The sequence below is a fragment of the Oncorhynchus tshawytscha genome, linkage group LG13 (assembly GCF_018296145.1).
Source record: "Oncorhynchus tshawytscha isolate Ot180627B linkage group LG13, Otsh_v2.0, whole genome shotgun sequence".
NCBI classification, from domain to species: Eukaryota; Metazoa; Chordata; class Actinopteri; order Salmoniformes; family Salmonidae; genus Oncorhynchus; species Oncorhynchus tshawytscha.
In genome coordinates, this window is record NC_056441.1 from 70404792 (window position 1) to 70421485 (window position 16694).

Sequence of the window (16694 nt, forward strand, 5' to 3'; positions counted from 1 at the left end):
AGACTAGGATCGTCAGATACATACAGTAGAAGGAATAGAGCTAAACTAACTGGTAGGCTATTGATAACAAAGAAGAATACACCATTCCATAATATACTGTACCTCTCCAGTGGCACTACCAGACAGTGCAACCATGCCAACAATACCCTTCTGGACCAGGTGGCTCAGAAATCTCAGATGATGATTCCATAATAAAACCCTTTCTTTCCATGAACCCTCTGTCTCCAACCCCTATCCCTCCATGACCCTTGCCAGCTAGAGCATAGTGATAGGATCACACAATCAAGACAGCGGGACAATTGTTCCTTCCTTCACACTGTCCATTACAGAACTTATATACTGTATGTCCTGTGGGAGCTGGAAGGCTGTAGTCTGTTTGGCCGGGAGTCTAAACCATGGTGCATCCAAGGGACCCAGTAGCACTAATGAGGACCCCAGGGGATGCAGAATTACCAGAGGAAATGGATCCAATTAAAACGCCCAGCTGTAAATTCCAGGGGAATGAGATGGAATATTTCCCTTTAATTAAGTTATTGGGGGTTATGGATGCTAGCACGGCGACTGTAATCAGGTGCCGTCAGCACTGCATTCAATCACACAATCCTTTATCCGCAGACCTGGGACTTTCTCCTCCGATTAGGCCTCCTGATTGGGCAATTCAAAGGTTTTTCCCCCCCTACCCTGCATGGTTTGTCACACAAAAGTCACACAAATCCACTGATTTGGAATCTGACGTGATGTATGCCGTGTTTGAGATATTAATCCTATGTTACATATATGACCAATGCCACAGTGACAATGTTTGATCATTGTGGTTATTATGCAGTCACCCATTTTCTTCATCAGATGCCACCTACAGTTGAAGTCAGAAGTCTACATACACCTTAGCCAAATACATGTAAACTCAGTTTTTCACAATTCCTGACATTTAATCCCAGTAAAAATTCCCTGTGTTAGGTCAGTTAGGATCACCACTTTATTTTAAGAATGTGAAATGTTGGAATAATAGTAGAGAGAATGATTTATTTCAGCTTTTATTTGTTTCAGCGCATTCCCAGTAGGTCAGAAGTTTACATGTACTCAATTAGTATTTGGTAGTATTGCCTTTAAATTGTTTAACTTGGGTCAAACGTTTCAGGTAGCTTGGGTCAAACGTTTCCACAAGCTTCCCACAATAATTTGGGTGAATTTTGGCCCATTCCTCCTGACAGAGCTGGTGTAACTGAATAAGGTTTGTAGGTCTCCTTGCTCGCACAGGTTTCAGTTCTGCCCACAAATTTTCTATAGGATTGAGGTCAGTGCTTTGCGATGGCCACTCCAATACCTTGACTTTGATGTCCCTAAGCCATTTTTCTCCAACTTTGGAAGTATGCTTGGGGTCATTGTCCATTTGGAAGACCCATTTGTGACCAAGCTTTAACTTCCTGAGATGTCTTGTGATGTTGCTTCCATATATCCACATAATTTCCCTCCTCATGAGGCCATCTATTTTGTGAAGAGCACCAGTCCTTCCTACAGCAAAGCACCCCCACAACATAATACTGCCACCCCCATGCTTCACGGTTGGGATGGTATTCTTCAGCTTGCAAGCCGCCCCCTTTTTCCTCCAAACATAACGATGTTCATTATGGCCAAACAGTTCTATTTTTGTTTCATCAGAACAGAGGACAATTCTCCAAAAAGTACGATCTTTGTCACCATGTGCAGTTGCAAACAGTAGTCTGCCTTTTTTATGGCGGTTTTGGAGCAGTGGCTTCTTCCTTGCTGAGCGGCCTTTCAGGTTATGTCGATATAGGACTCGTTTTACTGTGGATATAGATACTTTTGTACTCCAGCATCTTCACAAGGTCCTTTGCTGTTGTTCTGGGATTCATTTGCACTTTTCGCACCAAAGTACATTAATCTCTAGGAGACAGAACGCATCTCCTTCCTGAGCGATATGGCGGCTGCGTGGTCCCATGGTGTTTATACTTGCGTACTATTGTTTATACAGATGAACATGGTACCTTCAGGCATTTGGAAATTGCTCCCAAGGATGAACCAGACTTGTGTAGGTCTACAATTTTTTTTCTGAGTTCTTGGCTGATTTCTTTTCATTTTCCATGATGTCAAGCAAAGAGGCACTGAGTTTGAAGGTAGGTCTTGAAATACATCCACAGGTACACCTCCAATTGACTCAAATGATGTCATTTGATCTTCTGGAATTTTCCAAGCTGTTTAATGGCACAGTCAACTTTGTGTATGTAAACTTCTGACCCACTGGAATTGTGATACAGTGAATTATAATTGAAATAATCTCTCTGTAAACAATTGTTGGAAAAATTACTTGTGTCATGCACAAAGTAGATGTCCTAACCGACTTGCCAAAACTATAGTTTGTTCACAAGAAATTTGTGGAGTGGTTGAAAAACGAGTTTTAATGATTCCAACCTAAGTGGATGTAAACTTCCGTCTTCAACTGTATATGTTATGTCTATGCACATACTGTACATATGTGTCTGAGAGGGTGGGGTGGTGAGTATAATAAGAGTTATATTTCCTGAAAATGTTCCACTGTCAATTTCCTGTTAATCCTGGTCATAATCTGTTCCTGGATTGACACAAATGATATTGGCAAATTTACGTGACCCTTCGGAATAAAGTTGCCTCTTTGAGCTTGATGAATTAATGCGTCTATTCTGAGTATATGGTAGACCCCATGGCCCTAACCTGTTAGACTAGAGTAATGATTTGTGCTGTGGTATTGATTGAACTCATTGTAGACAAGTCAGTGCAAATCGTTCATACAGTCACAATAATGTAATAATGCTGTATGTTTAAGGGTATTAAGTGGCCACTGACAGTATGCACTGTTTAAAGATTACAGCTGTGGATATGTTCTATTGCCCAGCTCAACCTTGTCGTGTGGGGAATGCAATAGTAGAATGCACACATTAGGCATGGGGAATGGCTTCTATTCTATCACATGCTGCCTTATTGTGGTAAAGACCTTTACTCTGGGAATGAAAAGGGTCTGCTGCTGCTCAAGCATAAATTGTAATTCCTTCTTCAATTCACAGGGCTCAAACTGAAGGGCACATATTGATTTGACACATCTCGGGGCTAGAGGAGATTCAAGGTTTCTCCAGGCTCAACAATACACAGATCCCTGAGTTATGAGGAAAATCTCCACGGCTCGAATTGATCGCATGCTGTTCCTCTCTGCCTCATAACCAGAACAATCGGTTTCCGTTCCGTGTAAGTGTATAGGCCTATGTGTATGTAGTGTACCTTAGTCTAACTTTACATTCCATATTCTTCATCCTAACTCTGACTCATTAATAATGTCACAGTTTGCTTTTTATTCCAACAGATACACTACATTACAGTCACAGTACACCTGTAACAGTTCATTTGAATTGGAAAAAAAGCAATGCATATCATGCGTTGCTTTTTTTCCAATTCAAATGAACTGTTACAGGTGTACTGTGACTGTAATGTAGTGTATCTGTTGGAATAAAAACCAATGTGGTAATTGGTTTCCAACCCTACTGTGTTATATAAGTTTAGTAATCACTTGGGGCCCGAGAGCCAATCCCTTGTTTTCAAACAGCATAAACTGTAACATAGTGGCCATATGTTGAGCCAGAAAATGTAGCAGCTGAAATGAGATTGCCTTAGCGGGGATTGTTACTGCTGTATTGCCGCAGGGTGCACTGCACTGCTGCCGAAAAGTTGGGCATCCATCTTCCCCGGTTGGCCCCTATGGAGATGCAGAAAATCTGGGAGTTTGTGTTTCAGATGTGGCTGACTGTCTCCATCCCTCCCCCTTCTGACTGGTGTGATGGTGGGCTGTGAGGCTGTGATCTGCTACAGTGTGATTAAGTCGCTTCATGCAGCAGGTACATGAGATCTCACAGGCAACGCCTCACAGCACAGCACCTCAGCAGAGGGCTAGTTATCTCATCTTCCAGGGCTCACAGTGTGCAGGTAGTGTAGCATACTGCCAGCCAACTAGTTCTGGGGTAAATCCATGCAGCACCGCCTCAAATAAAGTAGACTGAACATGCTCACGCCTTATTTGGTTCATCTTGATTTATACTGTTGTTTATGGAGGAGTATGCATATTCAGACACATTAGTTTGAGCATTATTACTTTGCATACATTATATTTGGATAGCTAAATCCATAACATGCCATGACCATGTACATACCGTATGTGACGTTATGGTACAGTGCCTTCAGAAAGTATTCACACCCCTTGACTTTTTTCACATTTTGTTGTGTGACAGCCTGAAATTAATTAAATTGAGATTTGCATTACCTCTCAAAGAAGGGCACCTATTGGTAGATGGGTAAAAAAAAGAAGTTATTAATTATACTGTGGATAATGTATTAATACACCTAGTACCTACAAAGATACAGGCGTCTATCCTAACTCAGTTGCCGGAGAGGAAAGAAAACGCTCAGGGATTTCACCATGAGACCAATGGTGACTTTAAAACAGTTACAGAGTTTAAAACCTCTTGCTCCTACCTGGCACGCAGGCGTCCCATCTAGAGCTCTGGAAATGCAAATGCGCTACGCTAAACGCTAACAGTATTAGTTAAAACGCAAACGTTCATTAAAATACACATGCAGGGTATTGAATTAAAGCTACACTCGTTGTGAATCCAGGCAACAAGTCAGATTTTTAAAATGCTTTTCGGCGAAAGCATGAGAAGCTATTATCTGATAGCATGTAACACCCCAAAAGACCCGCAGGGGATGTAAAACAAAATAATTAGCATAGTCGGCGCTACACAAACCGCACAATAAAATATAAAACATTCATTACCTTTGACCATCTTCTTTGTTGGCACTCCTAGATGTCCCATAATCACTATTGGGTCTTTTTTTCGATTAAATCGGTCCATATATAGCCCTAGATATCAATCTATGAAGACTGTGTGATAAACGGAAATAAATAGCGTTTCTTAATAACGTAACGTCATTTTTTTAAATTAAAAAAGTCGACGATAAACTTTCACAAAACACTTCGAAATACTTTTGTAATGCAACTTTAGGTATTAGTACACGTTAATAAGCGATAAAATTCATCAGGAGGCGATGTAAATTCTATAGGTGTCCGTCTGGAAAAAATGTCCGGAGAAATCTCAACCAAAGCATCCTGCCAGAGACCGGAGGGAATCGGTTCCCTTGGGTCGGTTCCACCAAGAATCAAATCCGAAGCAAATGAGAAGACTCTAGACATCCTGTGGAAGCTGTAGGTACTGCAACCTCGGCCTCATTTAATCCGGTTCACCTTTAACAATTCCTGGAAGTGGCGCATGGATATTTTTTCCATTTTCAGTGATCAGATTTTCCTGCGCTTTTCGATGAAACAGACGCTCTGTTATAGTCACAGCCGTGATTTAACCAGTTTTAGAAACATCAGAGTGTTTTCTATCCACACATACTAATCATATGCATATACTATATTCCTGGCCTGAGTAGCAGGGCGCTGAAATGTTGCGCGATTTTTAACAGAATGTTCGAAAAAGTAGGGGGTAGGATCAACAGGTTTTAATGGCTGTGATAAGAGAAAACTGAAGATGTTAGTCCACAATAACAGAGTGAAAAAAAGGAAGCCTGTACAGAATATGCATCCTGTTTGAATTAAGGCACTAAAGTAAAACTGCAAGAAATGTGGCAACGAAATTAACCTTATGTCCTGAATACAAAGTGTTATGTTTGGAGCAAATCCAACACATCACTGAGTACCACTTTACATTTTTTAAAGCATGTTGTTGGCTGCATCATGTTATGGGTATGCTTGTCATCGTCAAGGAATAGGGATTTTTTTTAGAATCAAAATCAGAATCAAGCTAAGCACAGGCAAAATCTTAGAAGAAAATCTGATTCAGTCTGCTATCCATCAGACACCGGGAGACAAATTCACATTTCAGGAGGACAATAACCTAAAACACAAGGCCAAATATACAGTACACTGGAGTTGCGTACCAAGACGACATTGAATGTTCCTTAGTGGCCTAGTTACAGTTTTGACTAAATCGACTTGAAAGTCTATGGCAAGACTTGAAAATGTCTGCTTAGCAATGATCAACAAACATCTTGACAAAGCTTCAATACTTTTTTAAAGAATAATGTGCAAATATTGTACAATCCAGGTGTGCAAAGCTCTTAGAGGCCTGCCCAGTAAGACTCCCAGCTGTAATCGCTGTCAAAGGTGAGTCTAACATGTACTGACTCAGGGTTGTGAATAGTTATGTAAATGAGATATTTCTGCATTACATTTTCAATAAATGTTCTAAGATTTCTTAAAACATGTTTTTTAGGGTATTGTGTATAGGTGCGAAAGAAATAATTAATTCAGGCTGTAACACACAAAAACAAATGGAATAAATCAAGGGGTAGGAATACTATCCCCACATAAAAAGGATCTCTCCCAAGACCTGAGGAGCAGCACTCTAAGGAATTCTCCAGGTTCTAAATAATACGGTAATAATTGTTGTTTGGCCATTGATAATAAAAAGTGCATATGTTGAAATGCATAAATCTGTGCATGTATTTTAAGGGAATTTCCTGTATATTACAAAATGGCATGTGTGCACAATTCAGCCGTCAAACTACTGGAAACTGTCACAACTTCCCCTGAAGTCGGTACCTCTCCTTGTTCGGGCGGCACTCGGCGTCGCCGGTCTTCGAGCCATCATCGATCCATTTTTCATTTTCCTTTTGTTTTGTCTTGTCTTCCCACATACCTGGTCTCAATTCCCTCATTACATGTTGTGAAATTTAACCATCTGTTCCCCCCATGTCTTTGTGCGGAATTGTTTATTGTAGGTGAATGTGCACGTTTTCTCTGGTGGCGCGACGAGTTTTGTACCCATTTGTTTGTTGTTCTGGTTTCCGGTGGTTTTATGAATAAAACTGCTCTGTTGATTACCCAGTTTTGCTCTCCTGCGCCTGACTTCCCTGCCACCAGTTACGCACTCCCTTACAGAAACAAAGTTTGCTGGATGTTATGTGCGGTCAGAGAGTGCGTGGGTCATTATAAACACACAGTACATCACTTTTGATGGAAATGCCAAAGAAAGTGTCAACCAATCCATGCGTTTCCATTTCTCGTCCAAAACAATTTGCAATGTGTGACAGACCATGTGCCACTCTTGCCATAAGAGATAGCAATATAAAATGTTTTCATGGCTTAAAAATGACTAGTTCAGTTGTTTGTTTGGAGCTTTACACTCCATCTCCTGAACTTGAATTAATGCTTGAGAAAATAACCATAGTGTGTTGACTATAGTGTAGGTGGCAAATCCCTCTTAATTAATATTAAGGTACATTACTTCTCATATCTTTGATATGTATTTCTGCATGTTTTCCTGCTATTAAAGCCAGAGTCCTTCATCTGTAAAATGCTGAGGGATCAGCCTGGAGAAATGCAACAACTCTCAAATTCAAAGACTTGGCTATGGATGCAAGGACTGACCATCCATGAGATCAAAACAATTGTTTTTACCATGATTTGAGGCTATAAAGTGTTTGTTAACATTAAAGATGCGGTTGTGGAAAAGTTTGTGGACGTGTATTTTTCCCGATCACAGAGAGAAATACAATGAAAGCTTTTGGGGGCTGAGTTCTCACTCAATAATTTACATTCCAACTTCTTATTCTACAAAAACCTCTGTCTCTGGGGTGTTTATCATCCAGGTCTAGGGAGAAACGCTGTACACTCCAGCAGAATGAGAAATGCTGTTGTATCTGACAGCAATTCTGCTGGGGTGGATGTGGCCTAACCTAAGGAAAAATCTAAGTATGACAGTACTTGTGTTGAGGGGATATCATGCTGTAATATTTGAGACTTTAGAAGCAGCATTATAAAGGGGTAGCCCTCAAGATTCCCCAAAACCAGCTACCAACATATGAGTGGTGAGGAATGACTATGCTAGTCATCTGTATTCTTGTCATTGTAGAGGTAAAACCCTTCGAGTAATGTCACGATACTCAATTATTTTGTTGTCCTTCTATAAACCATTATTATTTATTTAACAGGATTTACTCCCACATGCTTTGGCCAGAGCAGGACAGAAGCAGAGATAGTAGGGTTCGCAGGGGTCTGCAGGGCAGCTGTCGTATTTCTGCTGTTAATTAATAAGCAGGGTTGCTGAAGGGTTGCAGGCTGGGCTGCCAGGAAGCTGCACCCCTCACGCTCCTACTATCTCTCTCTCTCTGCTCTGACACAGTGGGGGCGGATGTGTCTCTGTGGTCCTCTTCAGAGCTGGAAAGGACATCCTCTCAGTTTAATTCAGCCCAACTCCGGTCTCCCGGTGCTCTAGGACTCAGTGTGTGTGTGACAGCTCTCTCTCTCTTCTCTCCTCTCTCTCCTCTCTCTTCATTTCATTTGAATCTGTCAGTAGGTAGCAGTAATGATTGTTTCAGCATCTCATTTCACTGGGCCCACAGATTGGCAGAGCTAAGCTAGCCCTCACAGCAGCCAATCACAGTCTGTAAATCTATGACGGGAGACTACCTGATTGGTTGGTCTGAACTAATTGAACTCCCACCTATTTGGGGAATGAGAATGTCATTTATAGCACATTATTTCACAACACAGACAATATGTTCTTTGCCTAGAACGGAATGTATCTACTGTTGTAAAGATATTAAAACACTACTGCACTTTTTCATTACAGTGTAATTACTTTAGAAATCACAATGATCTAATCCAGAGCCAAACAACACTCAACAGGAAGTCACATAGGTTTTGTGTGTGTAATAATACAGGAGACAAGACAACAATGAAAAAACTAAAAAACATTGATTGCACCATGAGGAACAATACATCCGATATCCCGTTGTGCCCTTTGTTTCTAACAATGAAGATCTCACCTAACAGGAATAGTAGTTGTCTCCCAGGGTACTGCGGTAAAATGATTTTATGTACATTTTGTAGACAGTGTGCTGACGAGACTTATTTCAGCATTGTTTGTTTGTATCAGGCAAGGCAGAGGGAGAATGAGGAATGCATTCATCTGGCCCAAGGCTTTTAAGTCGAAAAGCACAAAAGACGACAGCCAGCACCCACAGGTGTTTCCCTCCACCAGCTTGCTCACTCCTCCCGCCTTCCACCTCTGAAGTTAATTTTTTTCTGCTTTTCCATCACATTCACCTTCACCTTCCTTCTTCCTCCCAGACCTCCTTCTCCTCTCCCCTCTCAAGCCGACATCTACCTATTCAACTCGGAGGTATCTGGCTCTAATAATACGATATCAGGGTCGGGGGCTCACAGATGGTTGAAATAAGTGGATCTGTCAGATCATTTCGCCCCTGTCGTTTTCCTAATCCCTTCATCCCCTGTAAAAAAGGAATAGTGCACAGAGAGTAGGAGTGGCCAGAGGTAGCCCTGTTTTAACCTACATCATCCCACTTATCATGTCCCCTGATATAGACATGATTGTGTCATCACTTTTACATTTAGCTGGAAATACTAATAAATAATTCAGCAGTGCGTTTGTTCATCTGCTATGAAACAAAACAGAGGGCAACACGACACAGGGCAGCACGAGCCTGGCAGATTTTGCTCAGTGTATGATACACATACAGTAGTTTATGTTGGGATAAGAAACGGCACACCTGTTGGCAGGCTTCTGGCCCCGTAATGGATGCCGCCTGATATACAATTCATTGCCTTTTTTTTATAGGAGACAGTGCATTCCCTACGTACAGTACTTTTGCTCATTTGGAAAATGACCAATGCCTGTGGCCAGAATGGCAGCTTTACCTCTGGTGAGAAATGAAGATTCATGTCAACATAGAGCAATGAAGATACTCACAATCAACAGTGTTCTGCCCGTCTGCAGCCAGCAAGGATCTCGTCAGTTTTTTTGTAGTGTGGTCTGCTAGTAACCCTGGCCTCTTAAGTCCTCATACATCCCTTAATTGGACAAACTTGGAGGGCGGTGGTTATGAGCGCTGTGGCTGGTGATGAAGAGGAGTGGATCTTTGGCTCTGGAGTGTAGCAGGGCTTGCAGGACGGCTGGTGGTATCCAGACCATGTGCACTGTCACGTCGTAAGGGCAGGCTTCTACAGAAACATGAAGGGAGAGCAGGGAGTATTAGAATGGCCCTTCTCATTATAAAACAATGGGTCTTATTGAAGGGGTGGTATGATGGCGCTTCAGTGGGCAGAGGTTGGGAACAACATAGCTGCCATTGGGTGGATGTTTTACTCAAATGATGTAGAGATACATTTTAGTTCACAGACATGCATGCAATGAGGACTATTTACATAGTTTGTCATGTGGGTGTGGCTAGAGAACAATGCCCATGTACAGTTATTCAGGACCCAAGTGGATATTGGCTTTGCCATTTTGAAGTGGAAGTGCTGATTGTCAACCAACTTCCATGAATTTATTCTTGGATAAATAATTTATTGGTTTGTTTCACCAAGGACAGGAAAACAGAATCCCGATGGGACGTTTACAGGACAAACCCACAGAAAAAGCCAAGCCATCCAAATAGAAATCTGACAAGTTATTCAGACTATTATCTATAAATAGCTCTTCCTCTGAGTGTCGCCCCTGGGGAGCAACATTGAAGATGTCCATTTCTGAAAAACAAGACTAACACGCCAGCTGCACTTCTGCCCGATTCTCAGCAATTTCTTCACACGCAAGGGATGCTACCCATCCCTTTTCATTATTAATGAGAGCTGCTCTGTATTTTGCGCCAGCCACAGTATTATTTCTGCTGTGTTTGTCCGGAGGCAGTCACTGCCACAGAGGACGGCTGAATGATGCCGCATGTGAAAAATAAGGGTGGCTGAAAACCAACACAATTACAGCTTATTGACAAGACAAACAACAGATGCCGTGCAATGCCATGCAGCTGTTATAACCCTGATCTAAATCCAATAAGATAAGATTACTTATACTAACCCAATTGATCTCAACCATGACCAAAATATGATTTGTTTTTATCCAGCTAGCTAATTCCCAAACACGTAGTTTGACTCAAGGTCCTCCAATGGCAGGAGAACAACATACACTGTTACTACTCACTGATGTATACTATTTCCCATTCAAATTCTGATACTCATAAATACAACATTGATAACACAGCACTCAGTGAATTAACAAAGACGCTGAATGAAGTCAAGATGGTCATCTTTGTGGCTTTCCTAGGCTTATTCAAAACTTGGTGAACAGTGACAACCAGGTGGTGGTATTCCCACTATGGTCCTGTTCACCTCAGCTGACCACTCTCTCTGTCCCTCCAGTCTCCCTGCTGACAGAGACAAATGAACTGCGCAGACCCACCATGGTATGGATGAATCAACACCATCTCGCTCTATAACCCCTGTCCCCCCAGCTCTCTCCCAGTCAACCCCGACACCCATGATGACCCCTGACCTTTTTTTTACAGGCCTAATTCCAAACATTGATGATATCAGTGGCCAACTAAGATGACAGAAAAAGAATGAGACTCAATAGGCATAGCCCTATATGATAGAACATTCTAAATATGTTTCTTCTGCAAGACCATTGTGATCCACAGGGATCTGTGGGCTTGTTTTTGCTTTGCGACAAAAGCTGTAATTATGTAGAAAACAATCCATGACTTCAAACAGTCTGGAAGTGTAGCTGGTATTAGCCCATGGGGTCCACTCCATTTTAATTCAGACTCTACCTGATGTTGCTGCAGGGAGCGGTCTAGAGGACAAAGCACACCAGAGCTTTCTGGCCCTGGGTAAAATGAACACCAACTGCACAGAACTCTGGGACGGAACACTGTGTGATCTTGTACACAGGTCTGTCTCAAACAGTTACTTCCTCTCACCATCACCATGGTAACCACTTTCAACCTTTGATGGGCATGGTCTCTGGAGGTTTTTGGAGGATTTCCTAAGTCCCAGTCTTCAGAATGGCACACAGATAATCCTGCCCTTCTCAAAGCTGCTCATGCGGATCGAACCTCGCTCTGTATGGAACAGTCACACAAGCCTTCTAAGGCATACGGACACACTTAATGTCATCGGCTTTCATAGGAGAGACCCTGTGGACCAGAATGTATATTGTAGGAGTTTATTCAGTGAGTGGAAAATGCGACGGTGAAGAATAACAAAGGCTGACGTCTATTGAATCTCTGATGCAGGGGTAAAGTGATGCCTGAGATAATGATAGGGGTGGCCCATGCTGAAGACATCTGTCATTCAAGTGAATTTGGGTGGGTTTGTAATGAAAGATAATTAATCGCGCCTTTGAGCACCGACTCTATTATTAATTCAGGCGTGCCCATGCTGAGTAAATGTTTCTTTATTCTCTCATAAGTGGTCAATATTAATAATGCACAAAGGGCCAAGTTCAGCATCAGTCTTTGCAAAGTTCTTGCGTTCGCAAAACGAAAAGGTTTCGTTAGACCATCAATGGTAATTGGAGGTGCTGTGGGCTTGGGTTTCTGTGGTTGGGAGGGACATACAGATGTAGGATCTTAATCTAATCATCCTGTTGCAGGATAACCTTTCCTGCTATATCAAACTGGCTCAAATTAAGATCCTACATCTGTAATTGGAGGTGCTGTGGGCTTGGGTTTCTGTGGTAGGGAGGGAGGTAGTGGCTTGATCGATCCATAGGATAGCTGAAGGTAGGCACCAGGCAGCTCGTCAGCTCTCTGTGGAGGTTAAGAGAGAGGCTCCAGCGTAGCTGTCCTCTCACACACTGGACAATCATCCAAGTTGAGGGTCGCCTCTGCTCAGGGCCTGAAATCATAATTACAGTAATAATTGAGTTGGATGGAAGCTGGTTCTAATTATCTCCACTACTGTCATTTAAAGATGCTTTTAATTATTACTTGTAAATTATATGACTTAAATCACATTTGCGCCTCACTTGAAATGTCTATGGTTTATAGCGTAATGTCATAATCCTGATAAAATTTTAAGAATGTTAAGTGTATGAAGCAAGATTGTTTGTACACCATCTCCCAATGAAGATATGTTTTCTGCTCTACATGACAGTTTAAAGAGTGATCATGCTGTGTTTCCTTTCTTCATTAAGGCTGTGGTGAACGGCCTCCTGTGCATTCTTTGCCTTGTTTATGATTTACTGAAGAAAATAAGAAATCTGTAGTGAGCTCCCCGACCAGACCAGACCAGCCATGGTTGCTATGGTGACATGTTAACTCTCACTGTCATCTTTACGCTGTCATTGGGAATGCTTCTCACTCAGAGGTTTAACCACAACAACCATTTACCATCTAACTGATTGTCTTCATCATCACCGGACCCCCCATGTTAGTTTGTGGCGGATAGGAAAGGCAGAGGGCAACAGCACTGTTTTCATGTGTGAAAATCCAAAAGGACAATGCCTCTAATCTCTGTGGAGTCTTATTCCCTGGCACCTCATGTAATGCCATTTGGTTTTGAGATGGCCGGTAATTGCTTACAGGTACAGATGATCTCACGTTATGCACCATGGAGAATTGGAACAGTGAGGATCTGATTGAGGGCAGACCCATTCAGAGGACGAGCACATTCGTCATTTATGGCCACTATGTAAAAGAAAAACACCATGTACTGAACATGTATGTCCAGTTTCCCTATCATGCCTTGGGCTATGTTACTTCTATACAGCGCAATACAGCATCTGTATAGAATACAAAATAATTTAATGGAGAATTATGAATTGGAGGAACAATGAGGTGGATGATAAAAGTCCTATGCATGCCCCTCATGCACATTCATGTCGATGCCCGTACTCATGCTTAAAGGACAGTAGACAGTGGACTTGGTTTGTCTGATGATATTTCCTCCACTTTATCAGCACTTGTCGATGTTGTTGGGTCCAGCCCTATGACCACTAATGTGTGAAAATGAATCAATTTATCTGCCGCTGACCATGCCAAAATCTCCTCAAAGTACTAGATTAGAGAGAGGCTGCTATTAAACCTCCCCGGCTGTGGGCACAGCAATGGCAGGCAGGGAGAGAGGTAGGCAAGCAGGGAGGGAGAGAGGCAGTTAGGGAGGCAGGCAGGCAGGCAGGCAGGGCCTGGTATTAGCAACACCAAACACGCTCCCTTCAGGAGGTTGGCAAGTAGTCAGGCCATGGCTCTAACCAACTCCCATCCCCTGCTCTCCTCTCTCACCCAGTCCTCCTCAGAGAGGGCTCAGGTTCTGCCAAAGACAGAGGACAGGAGAAGGTTGTGGCATTACAGCAACCCCTCACCCCACACACGCACACATGCACACACACACACCCACCTATTCCCTTCCTCGTCTCCTCTTCTGTAAAAAGATATGCTGATCTGCGCATAGAAATCCAAGCCCAAGGCAGAACAGTAGAGTGGTTCAGTATAGCGGTAGACAGGATCCTGCTGCAGATCCTCCTTAGGGTGTAAATAAATAATAGCCCCTGGATGTACTGTATGCAGTGCTTGCTTTAGGTAGAAGGTCAGCTACTCTTGAATATTGTACAAAATGCCCAACACAATATCTGCTAAATACATAAATAGCAACAGCCTCAAGTATGTGCGTTAATTTTGCACAACGGCACAATGACCCTTAATTATTTCATCCATTGGTGCGGCAGATTTAATTTCTCTATAAAACCAAAGACTGTTGTGAATGTTTTCAGTGCCATTAATGTAATAGCTCTCTCAATCCCAATGTGAAGTAAAATAAAGTGGTTCCTAAGAGCACTTCCTGAGGATGGCGAACTCCAAGGAGGGAAGGACTGTATGGTCATTTCCTTTACAGTAGCAGACTGGCAGTGCACTGCAGAGCCAGAGCCCGACCTTTCAGTCTATCCCATTCATCTGCTACAGCTGTCACTCAACCTTTCAGGTTCATTCTGTAGCTGCAAGGGGTTCAATTAATCTTGGCAAAATGGGAGGACGGCTCATTTTCACCCTTGGTGAGTAGGTTACAGCTCTTCTGGTTACTTGGCTGTTTTCCCTCTGCATGTTTGTCCCAAGGCGCTATGCAGCCAGAATCGCAAGAGCCTTCAGCAGCATAGTCACCAGCCACTTTCAGAGGGACTCAGAAAGTGATGACATGCTCTGGGATTCGATTTTAGTCCCCTGCCTGTCCGGAATGTTTACGAGGGTACCATTATTGGCTTCAATAATAGACCTTTGGGAACAAGGGGAAATGGTGTTGTGAAATTGAGAGCTCACCTTGACATATTTCTCACTTTATCGTCCCTAATTAGTCCTTCACAGCACTACATTTGATTATCATTTGAGGTAGCAGGCCTCTCCAGAACAATTTTGTTTTATTATTTGTTGAGAGACTTTGTGGTCTACTTGACTCTCATGCAAAATACATGGCCTTTGGCCAACACCACACTCAGATTGAAGTAACAGAAGACCAGTTATGTCTCTGTTTGACATGGATTATGATATGGGTTGACTTCATTGTCTTAAAGTACACGTCCTTTATAAACTCAGCAAAAATAAATTTCCTCTCACTGTCAACTGAGTTTATTTTCAGCAAACTTAACATGTGTAAATATTTGTATGAACATAACAAGATTCAACAACTGAGACATAAACTGAACAAGTTCCACAGACATGTGACTAACAGAATTGGAATAATGTGTCCCTGAACAAAGAGGGGGTCAAAATCAAAAGTAACAGTCAGTATCTGGTGTGGCCACCAGCTGCATTAAGTACTGAAGTGCATCTCCTCCTCATGGACTGCACCATATTTGCCAGTTCTTGCTGTGAAATGTTACCAAACTCTTCCACCAAGGTACCTGCAAGTTCACAGACATTTCTAGGGGAATGGCCCTAGCCCTTACCCTCCGACCCAACAGGTCCCAGACATGCTCAATGGGATTGAGATCCGGGCTCTTCGCTTGCCATGGCAGAACACTGACATTCCTGTCTTGCAGGAAATCACGCACAGAACGAGCAGTATGGCTGGTGGCATTGTCATGCTGGAGGGTCATGTCAGGATGAGCCTGCAGGAAGGGTACCACATGAGGGAGGGGGATGTCTTCTCTGTAACGCACAGCATTGAGATTGCCTGCAATGACAGCAAGCTCAGTCCTATGATACTGTGACACATCACCCCAGACCATGACGGACCCTCCACCTCCAAATCGATCCCACTCCAGAGTACAGAGTAACACTCATTCCTTTCGATGATAAACGCGAATCCGACCATCACCCCTGGTGAGACAAAACCGCGACTACTCGTCAGTGAAGACCACTTTTTGCCAGTCCTGTCTGGTCCAGCGACTGTGGGTTTGTGCCCAAAGGCAACGTTGTTGCCGGTGATGTCTGGTGAGGTTCTGCCTACAACAGGCCTACAAGCCCTCAGTCCAACTTCTCTCAGCCTATTGCGGACAGTCTGAGCACTGATGGAGGGATTGTGCGTTCCTGGGGTAACTCGGGCAGTTGTGTGATGTTCGGATGTACCGATCCTGTGCAGATGTTGTTACACATGGTCTGCCACAGCGAGAACGATCAGCTGTCCGTCCTGTCTCCCTGTAGCATTGTCTTAGGCGTCTCACAGTATGGACATTGCAATTTATTGCCCTGGCTACATCTGCGGTCCTCATGCCTCCTTGCAGCATGCCTAAGGCACATCCACACAGATGAGCAGGGACCCTGGGCATCCTTATTTTGGTATTTTTCAGAGTCAGTAGAAAGGCCTCTTTAGTGTCCTAAGTTTTCATAACTGTGACCTTAATTGCCATCCATCTTTA

The 16694-nt window shown here is 42.9% G+C and overlaps 1 protein-coding gene across 2 annotated transcripts in view; it reads right to left on the bottom strand.

Moving 5' to 3' along the window:
* The window catches only part of LOC112265621 (galactosylgalactosylxylosylprotein 3-beta-glucuronosyltransferase 1), a 101112-nt gene that overhangs the window by 24420 nt on the left and 59998 nt on the right, over window positions 1–16694 (bottom strand). For both annotated transcript variants that reach the window (XM_024443134.1, XM_024443133.1), the window contains exon 2: window positions 9819–10069. The gene's annotated coding sequence lies outside the window, so the exon portion shown is untranslated. The remainder of the gene's footprint in view (window positions 1–9818; window positions 10070–16694) is intronic.